General features: G+C 46.7%; 1 protein-coding gene across 5 annotated transcripts in view; it reads left to right on the top strand.

Annotated features, from left to right (window-relative positions):
• SLC1A2 (solute carrier family 1 member 2) overlaps positions 1-17,021 on the top strand; it is a 152,513-nt gene that overhangs the window by 19,588 nt on the left and 115,904 nt on the right. The gene's annotated exons all lie outside the window — the stretch shown is intronic.

The raw sequence follows: 17,021 nt of genomic DNA, 5'->3' as shown, positions 1-17,021 counted from the left end.
CCCTTCAAGAGTGAGAGTGGTCAGGGCAAGTGAAATTGCACTAGAAATTTCTACCAAGTGGGCTTTGATGGCACATTGAGGATAATAAAGTGTTTCTACTTGCCGTCCCTGTGGACTCAGAATGTTCCAGAACATTTGGCCCCGCCCCCCTCATTAGGCTGAGGCCCATAGTCAAAGTGGGTTAAGAGGCCTGGATTTTAGTCTTTGCTCTGCCACTGGCTTTTGGACCACAAATCTACCTATTGTGTCTCATTCTTTCTCCTGCCCAGCATGTGAGCTTTAGAAGGCACATTGCCCACTTTGCCTGTGTTCTTCTCGTGCCTTGGACCCCCATCCCCAGAGGCTCGCTGTTCTGGGGTCCCTGGAGCTGTAATTTGCGGCAGTCTTGGTGGAGGGGTGAGGTGGGGAAAGCCAAACTCGCCTTAGCTTCTCTGTCCTGACCTTCCCAGATCCTCTCACATCCAAGGGGGCTGTGAATAGACGGACTTTATCTAAGATATGGGAACAACCAGAGGGAATAATGGTTATTTGTTTATTTATTTATTTATTTGTTTATTTAATTGGAGTTCAGTTTGCCAACATACATCATATCACCCAGTGCTCATCCCATCAAGTGGCCCCTTCAGTGCCCGTCATCCAGTCACCTCATCCCCCCGCCCACCTCCCTTTCCACCACCCCTAGTTCGTTTCTCAGAGTTAGGAGTCTCTCATGTTCTGTCTCCCTTTCTGATATTTCCCACTCATTTTTTTCTCCTTTCCCCTTTATTCCCTTTCACTATTTTTTATATTCCCCAAATGAATGAGACCATATAATGTTTGTCCTTCTCCGATTGACTTACTTCACTCAGCATAATACCCTCCAGTTCCATCCACGTTGAAGCAGATGGTGGGTATTTGTCGTTTCTGAGGGCTGAGGAATATCCCATTGTATACATAGACCACAGCTTCTTTATCCATTCATCTGTCGATGGACACCGAGGCTCCTTCCAAGTTTGGCTATTGTGGACATTGTTGCTGGAAACATCGGGGTGCAGGTGTCCTGGCGTTTCACTGCATCTATATCTTTGGGGTAAATCCCCAACAGTGCAATTGCTGGGTCGTAGGGCAGGTCTATTTTTAACTCTTTGAGGAACCTCCACACAGTTTTCCAGAGTGACTGCACCAGTTCCCATTCCCACCAACAGTGCAGGAGGGTTCCCCCTTTCTCCACATCCTCTCCAACAATTGTTGTTTCCTGTCGTGTTAATTTTCCCCATTCTCACCGGTGTGAGGTGGTATCTCATTGTGGTTTTGATTTGTATTTCCCTGATGGCCAGTGACGTGGAGCATTTTCTCATGTGCATGTTGGCCATGTCTATGTCTTCCTCTGTGAGATTTCTGTTCCTTTGCCCATTTCATGATTGGATTGTTTGTTTCTTTGCTGTTGAGTTTAATAAGTTCTTTATAGATCTTGGATACTGGCCTTTTATCTGATAGGTCATTTGCAAATACCTTCTCCCATTCTGTAAGTTGTCTTTTAGTTTTGTTGACTGTTTCTTTTGCTGTGCAGAAGCTTTTTATCTTGATTAAGTCCCAATAATTCATTTTTGCTTTTGTTTCCCTTGCCTTCATGGATGTATCTTGCAAGAAGTTGCTGTGGCCAAGTTCAAAAAGGTGTTGCCTGTGTTCTCCTCTAGGATTTTTGGTGGATTCTTGCCTCACACTTAGATCTTTCATCCATTTTGAGTTTATCTTTGTGTATGATGTAAGAGAATGGTCTAGTTTCATTTCTGCATGTGGCTGTCCAATTTTCCCAGCACCATTTATTGAAGAGACTGTCTTTTTTCCAGTGGATAGTCTTTCCTGCTTTGTCGAATATAGTTGACCGTAGAGTTGAGGGCCCATTTCTGGATTCTCTATTCTGTTCCATTGATCTATGTGCCAGAACCACACTGTCTTGATGATCACAGTAGTACAACCTGAAATCTGGCATCGTGATGCCCCCGGTTCTGGTTTTCTTTTTTAATATTCCCCTGGCTATTCGGGGTCTTTTCTGATTCCACACAAATCTTAAGACTATTTGTTCCAACTCTCTGAAGAAAGTCCATGGTATTTTGATAGGGATTGCATTAAATGTATAAATTGCAAATAGGATCCAACAGTACATTAAGAAGATTATTCACCATGACCAAGTGGGATTTATCCCGGGGATGCAAGGCTGGTTCAACACTCGTAAAGCAATCAATGTGATAGATCATATCAACAAGAGAAAAAAGAAGAACCATGTGATCCTCTCAATAGATGCAGAGAAAGCATTTGACAAAATTACAGCATCCATTCCTGATCAAAACTCTTCAGAGTATAGGCATAGAGGGAACATTCCTCAGCATCTTAAAAGCCATCTACGAAAAGCCCACAGCAAATATCATTCTCAGTGGGAAAACACTGGGAGCCTTTCCCCTAAGATCAGGAACACGACAGGGATGTCCACTCTCACCACTGCTATTCAACATAGGACTAGAAGTCCTAGCCTCAGCAATCAGGCAACAAAAAGAAATAAAAGGCATTCAAATTGGTAAAGAAGAAGTCAAACTCTCCTTCTGCGCAGATGACATGATACTGTACATAGAAAACCCAAAAGACTCTACCCCAAGATTGCTAGAACTCATCCAACAGTTTGGCAGTGTGACAGGATACAAAATCAATGCCCAGAAATCAGTGGCATTTCTCTACACTAACAATGAGAGTGAAGAAAGAGAAATTAAGGAGTCAATCCCATTTACAATTGCACCCAAAGGCATAAGATACCTAGGAATAAACCTAACCAAAGAGGTAAAGGACCTATACCCTAAAAACTACAGAACACCTCTGAAAGAAATGGAGGAAGACACAAAGACATGGAAAAATATTCCATGCTCATAGATTGGAAGAATTAATATTGTGAAAATGTCTATGCTACCCAGGGTAATTTACACATTCAATGGAATAATGATTTAAAAAAAGATAACCAGGGGCCACCTGGGTGGCTCAGTAGGTTAAGCATCTGCCTTTGGCTCAGGTCATGATCCCCAGCGTCCTGGGATAGGGTCCCTGCACCAGACTCTCTGCTCAGTGGGGAGCCTGCTTCTCTCTCTCCCTCTGCCCCTCCCCCTGCTGGTGCTCTCTCACCCTCTTAAATAAATAAATAAATAAGTAAAATCCTAAAAAAAAAAAAAAAAAAAAAAAAGATAACCATAAAAATCACTGTTCTCAGTGCTTAAGAGAAAAAGAATCCGAAACATTTGACAGGAGGTCTCCTAAGAGATGAACTCATCCCTGGTGACCGCGTGAGGGCTGAAGTCAGAGGAGGAGCTCCTCTTCCAGTCCTCCTCTGGGCTAACCACTACTCGCTTTTGGAAACCCCTGCTCTTGTCCACAGGGAGCTGTGGGTTGTCCTGGGATCTCGGTCGTCCTCCTGCTCCAGGACAGCTTTTGAGTGTTCACTGTGGAATGTTTCTGAAGTCATCATGAATCACCGCAGATGGCACAGCTGCAGCATCACCAGGGAGGGCACTCTCTCTGGCTCCTGTGAGAGCTCACCCCCTCCTGGGGGTCCAGGATCACTGGTCGTGACTATCGACCACAGCCCGTGCCTACCACACGAGGCCCATGGGCTCCCGAGGACAACGGTGGTCCCTGTGGGCACTGTGCCCTCTGTACCCACCAGGATGGGAAATGTTCTGCTCAAAAATGCAACACGCTGGGCAGCTCTGTCCTCTGTCGAGCACAGAGAGATTTCCCTGCGTGTGCATCACCTTCTCACCTCCCGCGTCATGCCCAGCCCCTTCGCTGTGCAATACAACAGGACTCTGTATTCACCTGTCCAAACCCCAGGCCATTTGGCCCTGCTCACTTCCACTAACAGGATTACAATCTACAGGTCTGAAGTTTCCTGGAACTCTGTCCTGTTCTTGGCTGGTGGGACGGAAGCCTTCCAGCAGGTGAGGCCTTCCATACACGGTGCAGCGGTGGCATGAACTCTCCGGGGAAAAGAGAAGGGGTCGGCCCACCTTGCCAGTTCTGGCCTTTTCAGCTGTCACTCAGTTATTTTCTATAGGCAAAAAAAAAAAAAAGGTTTGTGCTCCTTTGACTAAAGCTAAGGAATTTTTGTCTTTTTATTTATTATTTCAAGATTTTACTTATTTATTTGACAGAAAGTGAGAGTGCACACAAGGAGGGGGAGCTACAGGCACCAGGAGAGGGAGAAGTAGACTCCCCCCTGAGCAGGGAGCCCGACACACGGGGCTCGACCCCAAGACCCCGGGATCGTGACCTAAGCCGAAGGCAGATGCTTAACAGACTGAGCCACTCAGGTGTTCAAGAAATTTTATTTTTAATCAGCAGAGTTAAATTAGCTATTTGTGCTCTCCTATATTTGAAAAGTGGCCTTTTGCTCCAGTGGGCTCAAGCTGCCAAATCTGTGTGATCCCCGTCCCAGGGCACACATGTCATCGAGGGTCAGAGGGGGGCAGTTCTCGGAGCCGGGGCAGCAGGTTGAGGCTACGACCCAGCACATGTGTCTCCGATGCCCCACGCGTGGCTGAGGGCATGTCTGGGGGGCGAGTGTGCACCTCAAACCTTCACTGCAGTGTTGGGAATAGAACCCGTCACCACCGCACAGCTGGGCGGGGGGAAGAAGGATCGCATCCTGGGGGATCTTACAGGAGACAGAGGATTTTACCTCTTCAAATAAGTTAGATCTTGGGGTTTGCTTGGGATTTGATTTGTTCAGGGGCTGGGGCCAGAGTTGGTGATAGAAAGGGGGTGAGCTTGCAAATTGCTGAGGGAGGACAGGCTCCATTGGGGGAGCCTGAGAGCACTGGGTCATGGTTACAACAGAGTCTCAAGGTCCATGGGGCTTCTTCTAGCCATGGTCCGGAGAACAAAGCCAGGGGGGAAGAAGAAATGTGTAGAAACACATTTTAATGAAAGCGGGTCTCTATTCTCTCCCGTCTTTTAAGATCAGGACATTTTAGACATCAAACCTTTGTCATGTCTTTTAAATGTCAACATGCCATTTTAAGATGCATGTTTTATTCATATTCATAATGATTTTTATATTTTTGGTAAGGGGGTTCACAAATTACTAAAGGGACTGTTCAAATTTCAGAGGAAAAGTGGCTGGTGAGTTCTTTTTTTTTTTTTCCAAATTCATAAAACATCCTTTCCATTTTTATCTGAATGCTTCTTTCTGGTTGCCAAATCCTAATTTGGTTAAAAGCTTAGCAATGAATGCCAGTTTGGGGATGATTTTTGCCGTCTCTGCTTAGGACAGTAAGGCGGCAGAGAGAAGGGAAGGGTGGGCTGGGCCTGCTGTGGGTCACCTGCCGCCATCTGGGTTTGCAGCCATTAGGGAAGTGACCCCGTGTTAGCCGTGAGGCAGGGGCAAGATGGGGGGCTGGACTGGCCTCTGTCTTCAGCAAGGCAGCTGTGGGAATCAAGGCTCTCCTGGAATACCACACCCACCCCGAGCTCAAATCCCAGATGTGGTGCCATTCATGGATTTACCAGATGCTCCCAGAGTGTCTGGCCCTCCGCTAAGGGTTAAAGGGCGGCCTTCTGTGAGTGGAGTCAGATGGCAGCCACGAGGAGCCTGGCAGCCTGGAGATGATGCCCCTCGGTCTTCTGCTCCCTGCTATCTTCATGCCTTCAAACCAAAACCTTAGTACAGGACACCTGGCACGAAGAAGGAGCTCAGGATGGTTGAATTAGGGCCAGCTACTTACAGGATGAGTGACTTAGCGTCAGAGCCTCAAGCTCTGACCCTGCTATAAAGTAGAAATAATAGCATCTACGTGCAGGGCTGTAATGAAGGTCAAGTCTCATTTGAGCAGTGCTGGAACAAGTGGGTGCTCAAAACCCGGTGGCTGTTGAAGACATGTCATCTTTCCAGCCCAGTTGTGCTTACATCTCTCCAGAGCACCTGGACCTGAGCCTCGAGGTAGACAAATCCTTCAGAATGTGTTGATGCTGCATCTAGGCTTGCTCCCCCTCCAAGTACACCGCGTACCTCGCTGCTGCCGAATCTCCCAGAAAAGGAGATCCTGAGGATTCCAAGGCTGGATGGACAGTGCGAAGCACTCAGGGCTTCCCTTACAGATGCCAAGCCCCTCTGTCGCCACCGGGAGAAGACTCGGGAGCCCAAGGGGCCTTTATTGAGCGGCTAAAATGTGGCACCTGGGAGCTCAAACCCTCTGGCGTGCCTGGCCTGGCAAGGAGAAGCAGAACAGCAACCTCAGTCAGCAGGAATACCCTGGTCCTGGGAAGTCCTAATAGTCTGCATGGGATGGCTCGGGCAGCGGAGGAGGTTTCCTCTGCCCAGGCTGGGACGCAGGGGGGCGCTGCAGCCCCACTTTTCCCTAAAGACAGGGAGGCGCTCCCTGGGTTTCCAGACGGAGCCTTGAAAGATCCCCGGGTTTCCTTGTACTCACAAGATTTCACATTCTCTCTGCCTTCCTAGGTGGAAATCAGCATTGCCCTAAAAAAATAAACAAAAAAAATCCCAGAAAATGTGCTTTCTTCAACCAGGAGACTTTCTTTCTTTTTTTCTTTCTTTCTTTCTTTCTTTCTTTTTTTTTTTTTAAGATTTTATTAATTTACTCATGAGAGACACAGAGACAGAGGCAGAGAGACACGGAGAGGGAGAAGCAGTCCCAATGTGGGACTCGAACCCAGGACCTCAGGATCACGCTCTGAGCCAAAGGCAGACGCTCAACCGCTGAGCCACTGAGGTACCCTTCAACCAGGAAACTTAAATTTGCAAGAAATATGTTTTCCTTGTAACAAAAATTTAAAAGTACGTATCAGCCGAAAGAATTCCATACACCCCTTGAGAATAGTTCTCGGCACATACACAGGCACGCAGAAGAGGACAGTTATAAATGATTTTTACTTATTTACCCAAACAAGGCATCACTCTATTTGGTTATTTGCTTTTTCAGTTAACAATAACCTCAGAAAACTTTTTCAGTCTTTCCCACACTTATTTTTTTTTTCAGAGTGACTTTGTTTAGATATCTGGGACCACCAAATCTGACATTTGAAGCCCTAAGGTATTAAGATTGGAAATGAAAAACAGGGGTACCTGGGTGGCTCAGTGGTTGAGCATCTGCCTTCGGCTCAGGTCGTGATCCCGGGGTCCTGAGACAGCCTGCTTCTCCCTCTGCCTGTGTCTCTGCCTCTCTCTGTCTCTCATGAACAAATAAATAAAATTTAAAAAAAAAATTGAAAAACAGGGCATCTTTCATGAAAGTTTCTAACTGAAGTGAAGAGAGGCTTAAAGCCATTATGCTTTGGTCCCTCCAGGAGCAGCATCTGAGCAGTACTTACTTGCATGTTGGGTAGAAGGCAGGTGACATTTGCTAAAAGAGCAGTCACAACCTTTAAATTCTCTGGGGGGGGTGGGTGAGGAATCCCTGAGGAAGGTCTCCTCTCCCCGCCCTCCCTCCCAACCATCCTTGTTTCCTCCTGGACTGGTTGGCAGTCGGATGGGCCGATTGATTCTCCCAACAACAGAGGTGGAATTTAGCACTACATCTAGCTAGGAAGAGCTGGTTTTGGTTAGGGGAGGTGCATGGAGAGCAGAAATGATAGCACAGGCTTTGTTGTCGGAGGAGCACAGGTTCAGATCCCAGCTCTGTTCCCTGCGGCCCGGCCCGGCTGGGTGACCTTGGGCCAATTACTTAATCCCTCAGAGCCTCATTTGCACAATGCGGGAAGAAAAGTCCTCCTGCAGGATTGCCATCAGTACCAAGTCAATCGCACGGGTATGTATGTCCACCCCTGGCACAATGACGGCGGGTATCAAGCACCCCAGTGCTCTGTTAGCGGTCAGCACACTTTTCCTGCGAAGGCCTGGAGAGCAGGTGATCTTAGGCTTTGCAGGCCACGAAGGCTGTGTTGCAACTGCTCAACCATATGTAAGCGAAGGTGTGAGGATGGGTGTGAGGATGGGTTCCGGTAGGAGTTGATTAACCAAAACAGGTGGCAGGGTGGCTTGGACCCAGGGCGGCTTGCTGACCCTGCACCAGGTCAGTGCTGTCCGCTACAAATAGAATGTGAGCCTCGTCGGTAATAATTTTTCTTGTAGCCACAGGAAAAGAGTGAAACGAGTGAAATGGGTCTCAGCAAAGTAAATTGTCCAAACCAGGATTGCCTCAGCATGTAAGCAATAAGAAAAATCATTGATGAGGTATTTTAAATGTTGGTATTATTGGAACACATCTGCTGTGTATTTTAAGCTTATGGCACATCTCATGGCATACTGATCGCATTTCAAGGGTTCACTAACTTGAACACTCGGTTCAAGTGATGGTTAGCACAGCTTTGGAGTGCTTCTCCGTCCGCCGGTCATACCATCTAATGGGTCAAGAGATCGATTTTTTTTTTTTTAGTTTTTTTTTTTTTCTTAATTTAAAATCAATTTGCCAACATAGAGTATAACACCCAGTGCTCATCACATCACGTGCCCTCCTTAATGCCCGTCACCCAGGGACCCCATCTCCCTGGCCCCCTCCCCTCCAGTGACCCTCCATTTGAAGAAATCGATTTATGTAGACAAAAGTCAAGTTAGAAATATGAACTAGGGGAGAACAGAAACCATCAGAGTACACAGCCTGTAGAAAGGAGTTGGGTTGTCTCGTGTGTGCATGCCTGTGTGAGTGTGTGTGTGTGTGTGTGTGTGTGTGCTGCACCACGGTGAGAAACAGAAAGACACATCTTTCTGTGGCTTATTGTCACACATGCTTGAAATTCCCCACTCTACCTACTGAAGTTTCTTGGTTTGGTTTTAAATCAGGCGGACTGTGGTGCTTTAGCTCTTTCCTTGCTGCGGCTGGGCTGGTGCTGTGCCAACGCTTGCTGCCGACCGAATGAATGACTGTCTGGAACCGGCCCAACCGGGTACTAAATGTCACGCGGACCATCGAAAATATACAAATCACAATCCCCAACCTTCAACTTTACGACCTCTGCATTGAGTTTCACAGAATCCTCATTTTACAGAGAGCCCCCGGGAACCCAGGGAGGTGAAATCCATGCTCACTCCAGACCCAAGCCCTCAGCAGCGCTTTGGGATGAGAAGAAGGGATCCCATTGGCCTGGGATCCTCTTCAGCGGCCAAAGACCCTGTTCTCCCGGCTCTTTTTCGGGTTATGTAAAAGGCTGGGTGGCCCAGTCACTTTTCCAGAAGCAGGCTGCTTAAACTGGCACTTTCTCTCATTCCCAGAAGGATTGAGAACAGCTGCTTCCTCCCCAGCTGGTGCTCCACCGGGCTGCACGGATGGAAAAGTGGGTGAATTCCCCCAGTGGTGTGAAGGGTCTTGAGTGAATTTACTTGGAATTTTTGAACGCATGAAACAAAGTTAGAGAGATCCTGCTTTTTTTTTTTTTTAAGGGTTTTATTTATTTATTCATGAAAGACACAGAGAGGCAGAGACACAGGCAGAGGGAGAAGCAGGCTCCCTGCGGGGAGCCCGATGCAGGACTTGATCCCAGGGCCCCAGGATCACATCCTGGGCCAAAGGCAAGACACCCAACCGCTGAGCCACCCAGGTGCCCCAAAGAGATCCTGCTTTTAAAGTGTCCTGTTCTCTTCTTGATTTTTTTTTCACTGATTCTCCCACAAATTTCACGAGCCTCCAAAAACAAAGGTGAGGAAGGTTCAGGCTCTGTGCTCAAGTAGCTCAGAATGCGGGGCGGTGTGGGGAGGATGTTATCTTTCTGTAAAAACATATGTAAGATTATTCAGAGTGAAGCGGAGAAGAGCTTGTTGTTGTGTCTGGCTCGCGATTCCACACAAGATGAAAGTAGGAGGCTGGTAAAGCTCGCTTTTCTCCCTCTTGTTCCTCAGCTATGTGATGAAAGACACTTTAAATACTTCTGATGGTGAAAATTGCTGAAGGTCCATTCCCCTGAAATACATTCTGCGGAAATCCCACTCCCGAACTGGATTCAGTTTTCTTCCTTTCCCACAGGGTTGGTATGAGGGACATATGCAGACCTTGGAGTCAAGCTGACTTGGGTGCAGATTTCACTTGCACCATTTCTAGGCTTCGACTTGGCCATTGTCTCTAAAGACTCGGCTTCCTCATCTGTAAAATGGGGGTGATTTTAGCCTCATAAGGTTGTGGTAAAGATTAGGTGGGGGAAACATATATTAAGAGAAAAAAAGAGTGTGGGAAAATGCTTTTCTGGATGAATTTTTCATATGAGTCCGTTTTCAGAAGATAGCGAATGGGGTATAGCAGTGATGTCGTATTTTCACTTCCTCCTCCTTCCAGAAGGGTGCAGTGTGAAGCCAAGAAATGCACTTTTGTGTCTTATTTTCCAGTCTTAGAAAATGATTTAGAGACTGCATTTTTAAGATATTTTTTCCCCACCCATTTTCATCTCACTCACACATAGTTGCTGTCAGGAATTCAATGTTCATGAAAAAATAGCCACATTTCTTTTTGGACACTTTATTTTATTATTTTATTTTATTTTATTTTATTTTATTTTATTTTATTTATTTATTTTATTTTATTTTTAACAACAAGGTCTTTCGGTTGTTGCCATGACAGCCAAACCCTCTCCTGTCAGCTATGCAGGGGTGAATTATTGATGATCTTTGCTCAGGACGTCCTCAGGAAACACACTCGTCCTCCAGGGGAAGGTGATAGGGCTCTAACCGCAGGAGCAGTCAGAGTGCTGGGAACTCGGGGAGGTGCTTGCCTCCTCATCCCGTCCATGAGGAAGGACCTGAGTGAGCCATTGGCCTGGGATCCTCTTCAGCGGCCAAAGACCCTGTTCTCCTGGCATTTTTTCGGGTTACGTAAAAGGCTGGGTGGCCCAGTCACTTTTCCAGAAGCAGGCTGCTTAAACTGGCACTTTCTCTCATTCCCAGAAGGATCTGACCCATTCCTGCTCAGATGATCCTGCCCACAAGTGAAGACAGCCACCCACGGCGATTGGTTGGCCAGGAACACATTCGTGTAGCCACTCTGTGAGCGGATGGGGGAGGCCACCGGAGGAGGAGAGAGTCAGAAAGTGTATGTTTGGAATTTACAGAGATATAAACGACTGCCCTCATTTTCATTTAAAAATAAGCACAGCAGGTTAGTCACCAATAAGCTTCTCAGGGGGTAATTTTAAGGCAAGTTACTTAGCCTTTCTGAACCTCAGTTTCCACATATATAAAATGGGTTTAATGATAGAACCATATCTCTTAGGGGTGGTTGTGAGGATAAATGCATAGAATGTGTATGGAGCAGTTCCTGGCACGCAGCAAGCCTCTTACTATGTTAGCTGTTGTGATAAAATGATTGCTCCCTAAGTTATGTATCAGTACTCCCCTAATGTGGCCACATCCCCTGAAATCTATTAGGGTGTTCAAAACACAACCTTTTATTTTATTTTATTTTATTTTATTATTTTATTTTTAAAAGATTTTATTTATTCATGAGAGACAGACAGAGGCAGAGACACAGGCAGAGGGAGAAGCAGGCTCCCTGCTGGGAGCCCGATGCAGGACTCGATCCTAGGATCCTGGGATTGCGACCTGAGCCAAAGACAGACACTCAGGCATCCCCAAGACACAACCTTTTAAAGCTGATTTTATTTTCATTTTCACGGGTAAACGTTGATTTGCTTTTGCCTTCTTCCACAAGAAAATGCTTGAAGCTGCCATCCAAGTAACAACGTACGCATGTCTTTGCTTTAGCCTTGAGATGCGGTTTACGGGAACATCCCTGAATTTCATTGCAACGGTGTCTGAGGCCGTCCAGGTCTGAAAGTATCTAGGAAACATACACATTTCAAAAGAGACAGCTCCTCTTCTGATACAGTGGAAGAGTGAGGAGTGAGAGGAGGCAAGATGGGTAGAAGAATTCAGGCATTCCGTGGAGAGAAAAACCTGATGTTGTGCAAGCAGTGTAGCAAGGAGCGCAATTAAGGCCCAGAGAAAGATTTTGCAGGTGTTTTTATGCCTTCCTTTCTGTCTTCTCTGCCTAAATTCTTTTAATTCTGATGAGGCAAATTTCTCCAGGGTTAAGATTTAAAAAAAAAAATGTTATAGAAGTTTGGTTAGAAGATGCTACGAAGGACCCAGGGAACCAGAGAGGAAAGAAACCAAGCTCTGTGTCTTTGAAGGAACAGACCTTGGAGAAAGAGCAAGTCAGGAAAGCAGAAGGGCTGGCCTGGCTCACTGCGGAACTGGCCTTCTGACATAACTTCCAGGTCCCAAACCGTGTCTCTTTAAGGCACTGGGAAATGATCATTTCACTGCTAGTTATGCCCTTCGGCAGCATCTCCTGCCTGGAGGAATGGAAGACACAGAGCTGTGAAACCTGTAGGCTTTAGAACCAAGCTGACTCGCTGCGTGGCCTTGGAGAAATGCCCTGCCTCTCGGAGCCTCAGCTGAGGGAAGAGAGAGAGAGTCATATTTTCCCTGCAAGGTTGTCATGAGGACGAAATGACCGACAGTCCGTGACGTGCTTGTCATATTGTACACTCTCAAGTGTCATTCCACTTCTGTCTTTTGAAAAGCTGTCCATTTTCCTAACTTAAAGACAGGAGGGCAGGGATGGTCCGAGCTGGGAGATTTACTGGCCTGAGTTACAAGTTAGAGAAGGGTCAAGGGGGAGAGCTTTCTTTCTTTCTTTCTTTTTTTTTTTTTTTAATTATTTTTCTTTTATTGGAGTTCAATTTGCCAACATATAGCATGTCACCCAGGGCTCATCTCATCAAGTGCCCTTTCTATAAGGGGAGAGCTTTCATTTCTACATATTTCTGTGTCACTCTCATTAGTTTACTCTGAGGCCCCCATGTGATATGACCTTGTCAGTCATTCTGTACGTGGGGAAATTTTTATTATCATACTTCTTTAGTTTATCCTTGATAAACAACGGATTTCTTTTTTTTTAAATAAATTATTTTTTATTGGTGTTCAATTTGCCAACATATAGAATAACACCCAGTGCTCATCCCATCAAGAGCCCCCCTCAGTATCCGTCACCCAGTCACCCCCACCCCCACCCACCTCCCTTTCTACCACCCCTAGTTCGTTTCCCAGAGTTAGGAGTCTCTCATAACAACGGATTTCTGAGAAATTGAAGCCGGTGCCTCTCTGAGACTGTGGCTGTGGGCCTCCTGGCCCTGGCACATCACCTTGACCTCTCTAGGCATCTTTTCTTTGCTTCAGGTGTAAAGCATGAGGTGGATGATTAGGTTTAAAAAATCCTTTACCATCCCCCCACGTCTGTGGTTCAGGTTCTCAGTTCTTTGTGTAATTTTCCAATAGCACGAGCAGATAAATGTGCCAAACTTCTGTGATGGTATTTTTCTCCCCGAGACTTGATAAATCTGAAGATTTGGGAGTTGGGACACCAAAGACTATGCCGCAGTGGCGACTATAGGGAGGTAATTCAGCCAGCGAGCTGGCTTCGGTGATGAATCTGGGTTCTCTGATCCGTTGGGCCTAAAGCTGAGACTGTTGGAGACTCGTTTAGGATTCTTGGATGCAACGTGCACTTGTCATTTTGAGTTATGGCCATATGCTGTGCAGATGGCCTCTGGGCTGGTCTTCCTTATTCGAGAAGGAGGAAGGTCCCATCCACTTATCTGTACAGATACTTTTCTAAAACTCAGAGGATTCTAAGGCTGAGGTCAGAATTCAGACAGATCAGAAGCAAGCCGCACGGATGAGAAAAATCATTGTCCGTGTTCCACGTGGGATCTGAGGTCATCCAGAGTTTGGCAAATAAATGCTTTTATACATTTTTGTTAAAATATTTACAGCATTACGCTATCAATTCAAAACAATCATTCCCAGCTCGACCTGACCATTCATCCAACCGCTGGTGCAAACTGCATTTGACAAGGGAGCTTCTATTATTCTTTTGTTTCTTGTTCTTGGATCCCATGAGATTTCTGCACCTGACAATACCACGTTCTCCCCTTTTGTTTTGTCTGAGTGCGTTTCTCTTTCAAGCAACCAGACAATTCCTGACTGGGGCAGTGGGGGAAGATGATGGGTCATTGCTAAACTTTATTAGGTTGCGGCCATACAGTTTCTCAAGGGTCCCTTTTATCTTATTAACTCTCTGAGCTCCAAACATGCCACTGGACAGCTGCTCTCCCTTCAGCCCTAAGAAGCTCCATGGGTCCGGTCGGAGGGAGATGTCACCAAGGAGAAGGTATCATGGTGACCGCTCCTCAGAACACCAGCACTGACCTCTAGAATCCAACTGGGCACAGCCAGTGGACATTGACCAAGCACCCACTGTGCATCGGGCCCTTTGATAGGTGTTAGAAAGGAATTAGATGGGGTGCTTACTTTTAAGTAATTTATGCCATGGAGAGTGCACCTAGATGCACAGAGCAAACGCTATGCCAGGCAATGTTTTAAATGTGTCATGTATGTTCATGTGATGGGTTTAGAATGACCCCGCAAGGTTGGTAGGATTATTATCATCCCTGTTCTAGATGGGGGAAACTGAGGCACAGGAAATTGAGTAACTTGCTCAGTTATGTAGCCTGTGAGCAGCAGAGGCTGAATCTAGACCCAGGCAGTTGATTCCAGAGTCCGGGCTCCCTCCCCAGCTCGTATATTCCTTTTCTCTGATGACCCCAGGGACATCATCTCGTTAATCCTCATCACCTTTTTCTGCAGGCTTCTCTCTTCCATAACAAGTGTTAGAAGAATCATGTGGCACAAAGCAAAACAAACAACAAACACCTTTCAGTCCAGAAGGCACAAGGCAAACATCTAAACAAAAAATAAATTCCTTTGTAATTCCATCCTGGTTCTTATCGTAGTTCATGTCCTTTCAGTCAGGGTGTTTGTTATTTTTGTAAAAATATACATTTTGAAGTCTGCACTTTTCACTGAGGATGATGGCAGGTTTTCCTTTTCTTCCCCCCCCCCCCCATATTCTTTCTTGACCTAACTTTAATGACTTAATTGGTTCAAGTGTTCTAAAATCGTAGTTATACCACACGTTGACGCCAATCCCTTCATGCTGGGCATTTAGGTTGCTTCTGACATTTCCCTGTTGTAAGCCACACTCTCTTGCACATCTTTGTATATACATTTTTTTCATATACGTTTGGTAATTCCCTTAGGTGGTTGGAGGCTTTTAACTTTTTTTGTTTTTAAAGAATTTATTTATGCATGAGAGATACATAGAGAGAGGCAGAGACATGGGCAGTGGGAGAAGCAGGCTCCATGCAGGAGACTTGATTCCAGGATCCAGGATCACGCCCTGGGCCAAAGGCAGACGCTCAACCACTGAGCCACCCAGGTGCCCTGGCTTTTTTACTTTTGTGGTTTTGGGTGGGGAGACCAGATTCAGACTTCAGAATCAGGTTCAAAAAGGGCCATCTAAGTTCTTTCACTCCAGGGAAACGGTAATACTGTAAGTGTCTGAAGCATGCTATAAAGCATCCATCTTCTGCTTTTTGGGAGAAGTGGGAAAACTTAACGATTTGGGCTTTTGGATTTATAGGGCATCTTCTTCCTGACACATGGATTCACGATTCTCCCAAGGGCTAACGAATCCAAGATAGAACTGGCCCCGTTCCCTCTTCTCACCCCTCTTGAAGAATCAATCACCCAGTGGGGTAATGGAGACTTGAACACATGAGGCTCAGGAAGACATAAAACAGGTTTAACAGAAACTTTGTGGAAGTGAAAATACAGAGAGGTTGACAGTCCAGGAGGGGAAACACAATGTGAGGGAAACAGGAGGTAAAGGTCCGTCAACGAGTGGGTGAGCCCACAGAAGGGGGGCCGTTCCCAGTGGTCGAGCACCGACTTTGTAGCTACATAGAGTTGGGCTGGAAGCTTGACGCTCCTTCTGACTGGCTGTGCGATCTCATGCAAGGTATCCAATCTTTCTGAGCCTCAGTATCTTCATCTGTAAAATGGGTGTGTTTTAGCACCTGCTTCCCAAAGTTGTGAGGGTTTACTCAGATTGCGTAAGGAACCGTATGACTCCTGCTTGTTGGCTGCTTTGTGCAGGGCGCTAGACTGTTAGGTGTTCGTTACGTTCATCAGCATCGGCTTCACTCAGTGGAGGGGATTACGTGGTGAGGGGTCGGTCCTTCCACACTGTGGAGGACCATGCACACCATTGGGGAAGTTTTGCATTTTTGGGGGAAAGACAACAAAATCAAAGGGTGCCGTGTGACATTTATGAGGAATAGCTGTTACACTTCATCTTCCTGAAGCACAAAGGAGGATCGTCTTGGAAGTTCCTGTCTGCCTTCCGAGGCAAATGAGGACAGTTTGGGAGTCTTTGCTGAGCGCCTGGTGTCCTCTCCCACAGCGGGGTGGGCATGACTGGATGGGCTTATGGCTTGCACTTCAACTTTCTTCTGGTGTTTCAAAAAAATTACACTTCAAGCTCTCTATTCAGATTCTTTTGGGTGCTTTCCTCAAAGGGACAGAAGGGGGAAAGTTTATTGGCTTAGGTCCCTGGGATTTCTAGGGATTCAGTGGCTGCAGACAGAGTGGGGCCAAGGGTTCAAATGGTGTCACGGAGCTCCTGTTCCCCTTCCCATCTCTTGGCTGGGCTTTCCTGGGTATCTTTGTTTCAGGGACCCGTGTGTCCTGCTGCACGAAGCTTACAGCATCCTCATGCGTAATGATCCCGGCGATAAGGAGTGCCTCCTTCCTGCTGCTTCCAAGAAGAGGCCCAGGGAACAGTCTCTCTCTCTCTCTCTCTCTCTCTCTCTCTCCTTTTTAAGATTTTATTTATTTATTTGGCAGAGGGAGAAAGAACACGGGCGAGGGGAGCAGCAGGCAGAGGGAGAGGGAGAAGCAGGCTCCCCACTGAGCAGGGAGCCCGATGCGGGGCTCGATCATGACCTGAGCTGAAAGCAGACGCTTAACCGGCTGAGCCACCCAGGCGCCCCAGGAACAGCCTCTTTAGCTGGATTTCAGTAGCTCCTGGGCTGGCCACCTTGGGAAAGGGTTGTCTGATTGGCCAGGTCTGGATCCCCGCGTTCACTTCTGCGGAGCC

The sequence above is a fragment of the Canis lupus genome, chromosome 21 (genome assembly GCF_048164855.1).
Source record: "Canis lupus baileyi chromosome 21, mCanLup2.hap1, whole genome shotgun sequence".
NCBI lineage: Eukaryota > Metazoa > Chordata > Mammalia > Carnivora > Canidae > Canis > Canis lupus.
Note: the sequence above shows the minus strand (reverse complement) of the source record. Positions and strands in the feature narration are given on the sequence as shown.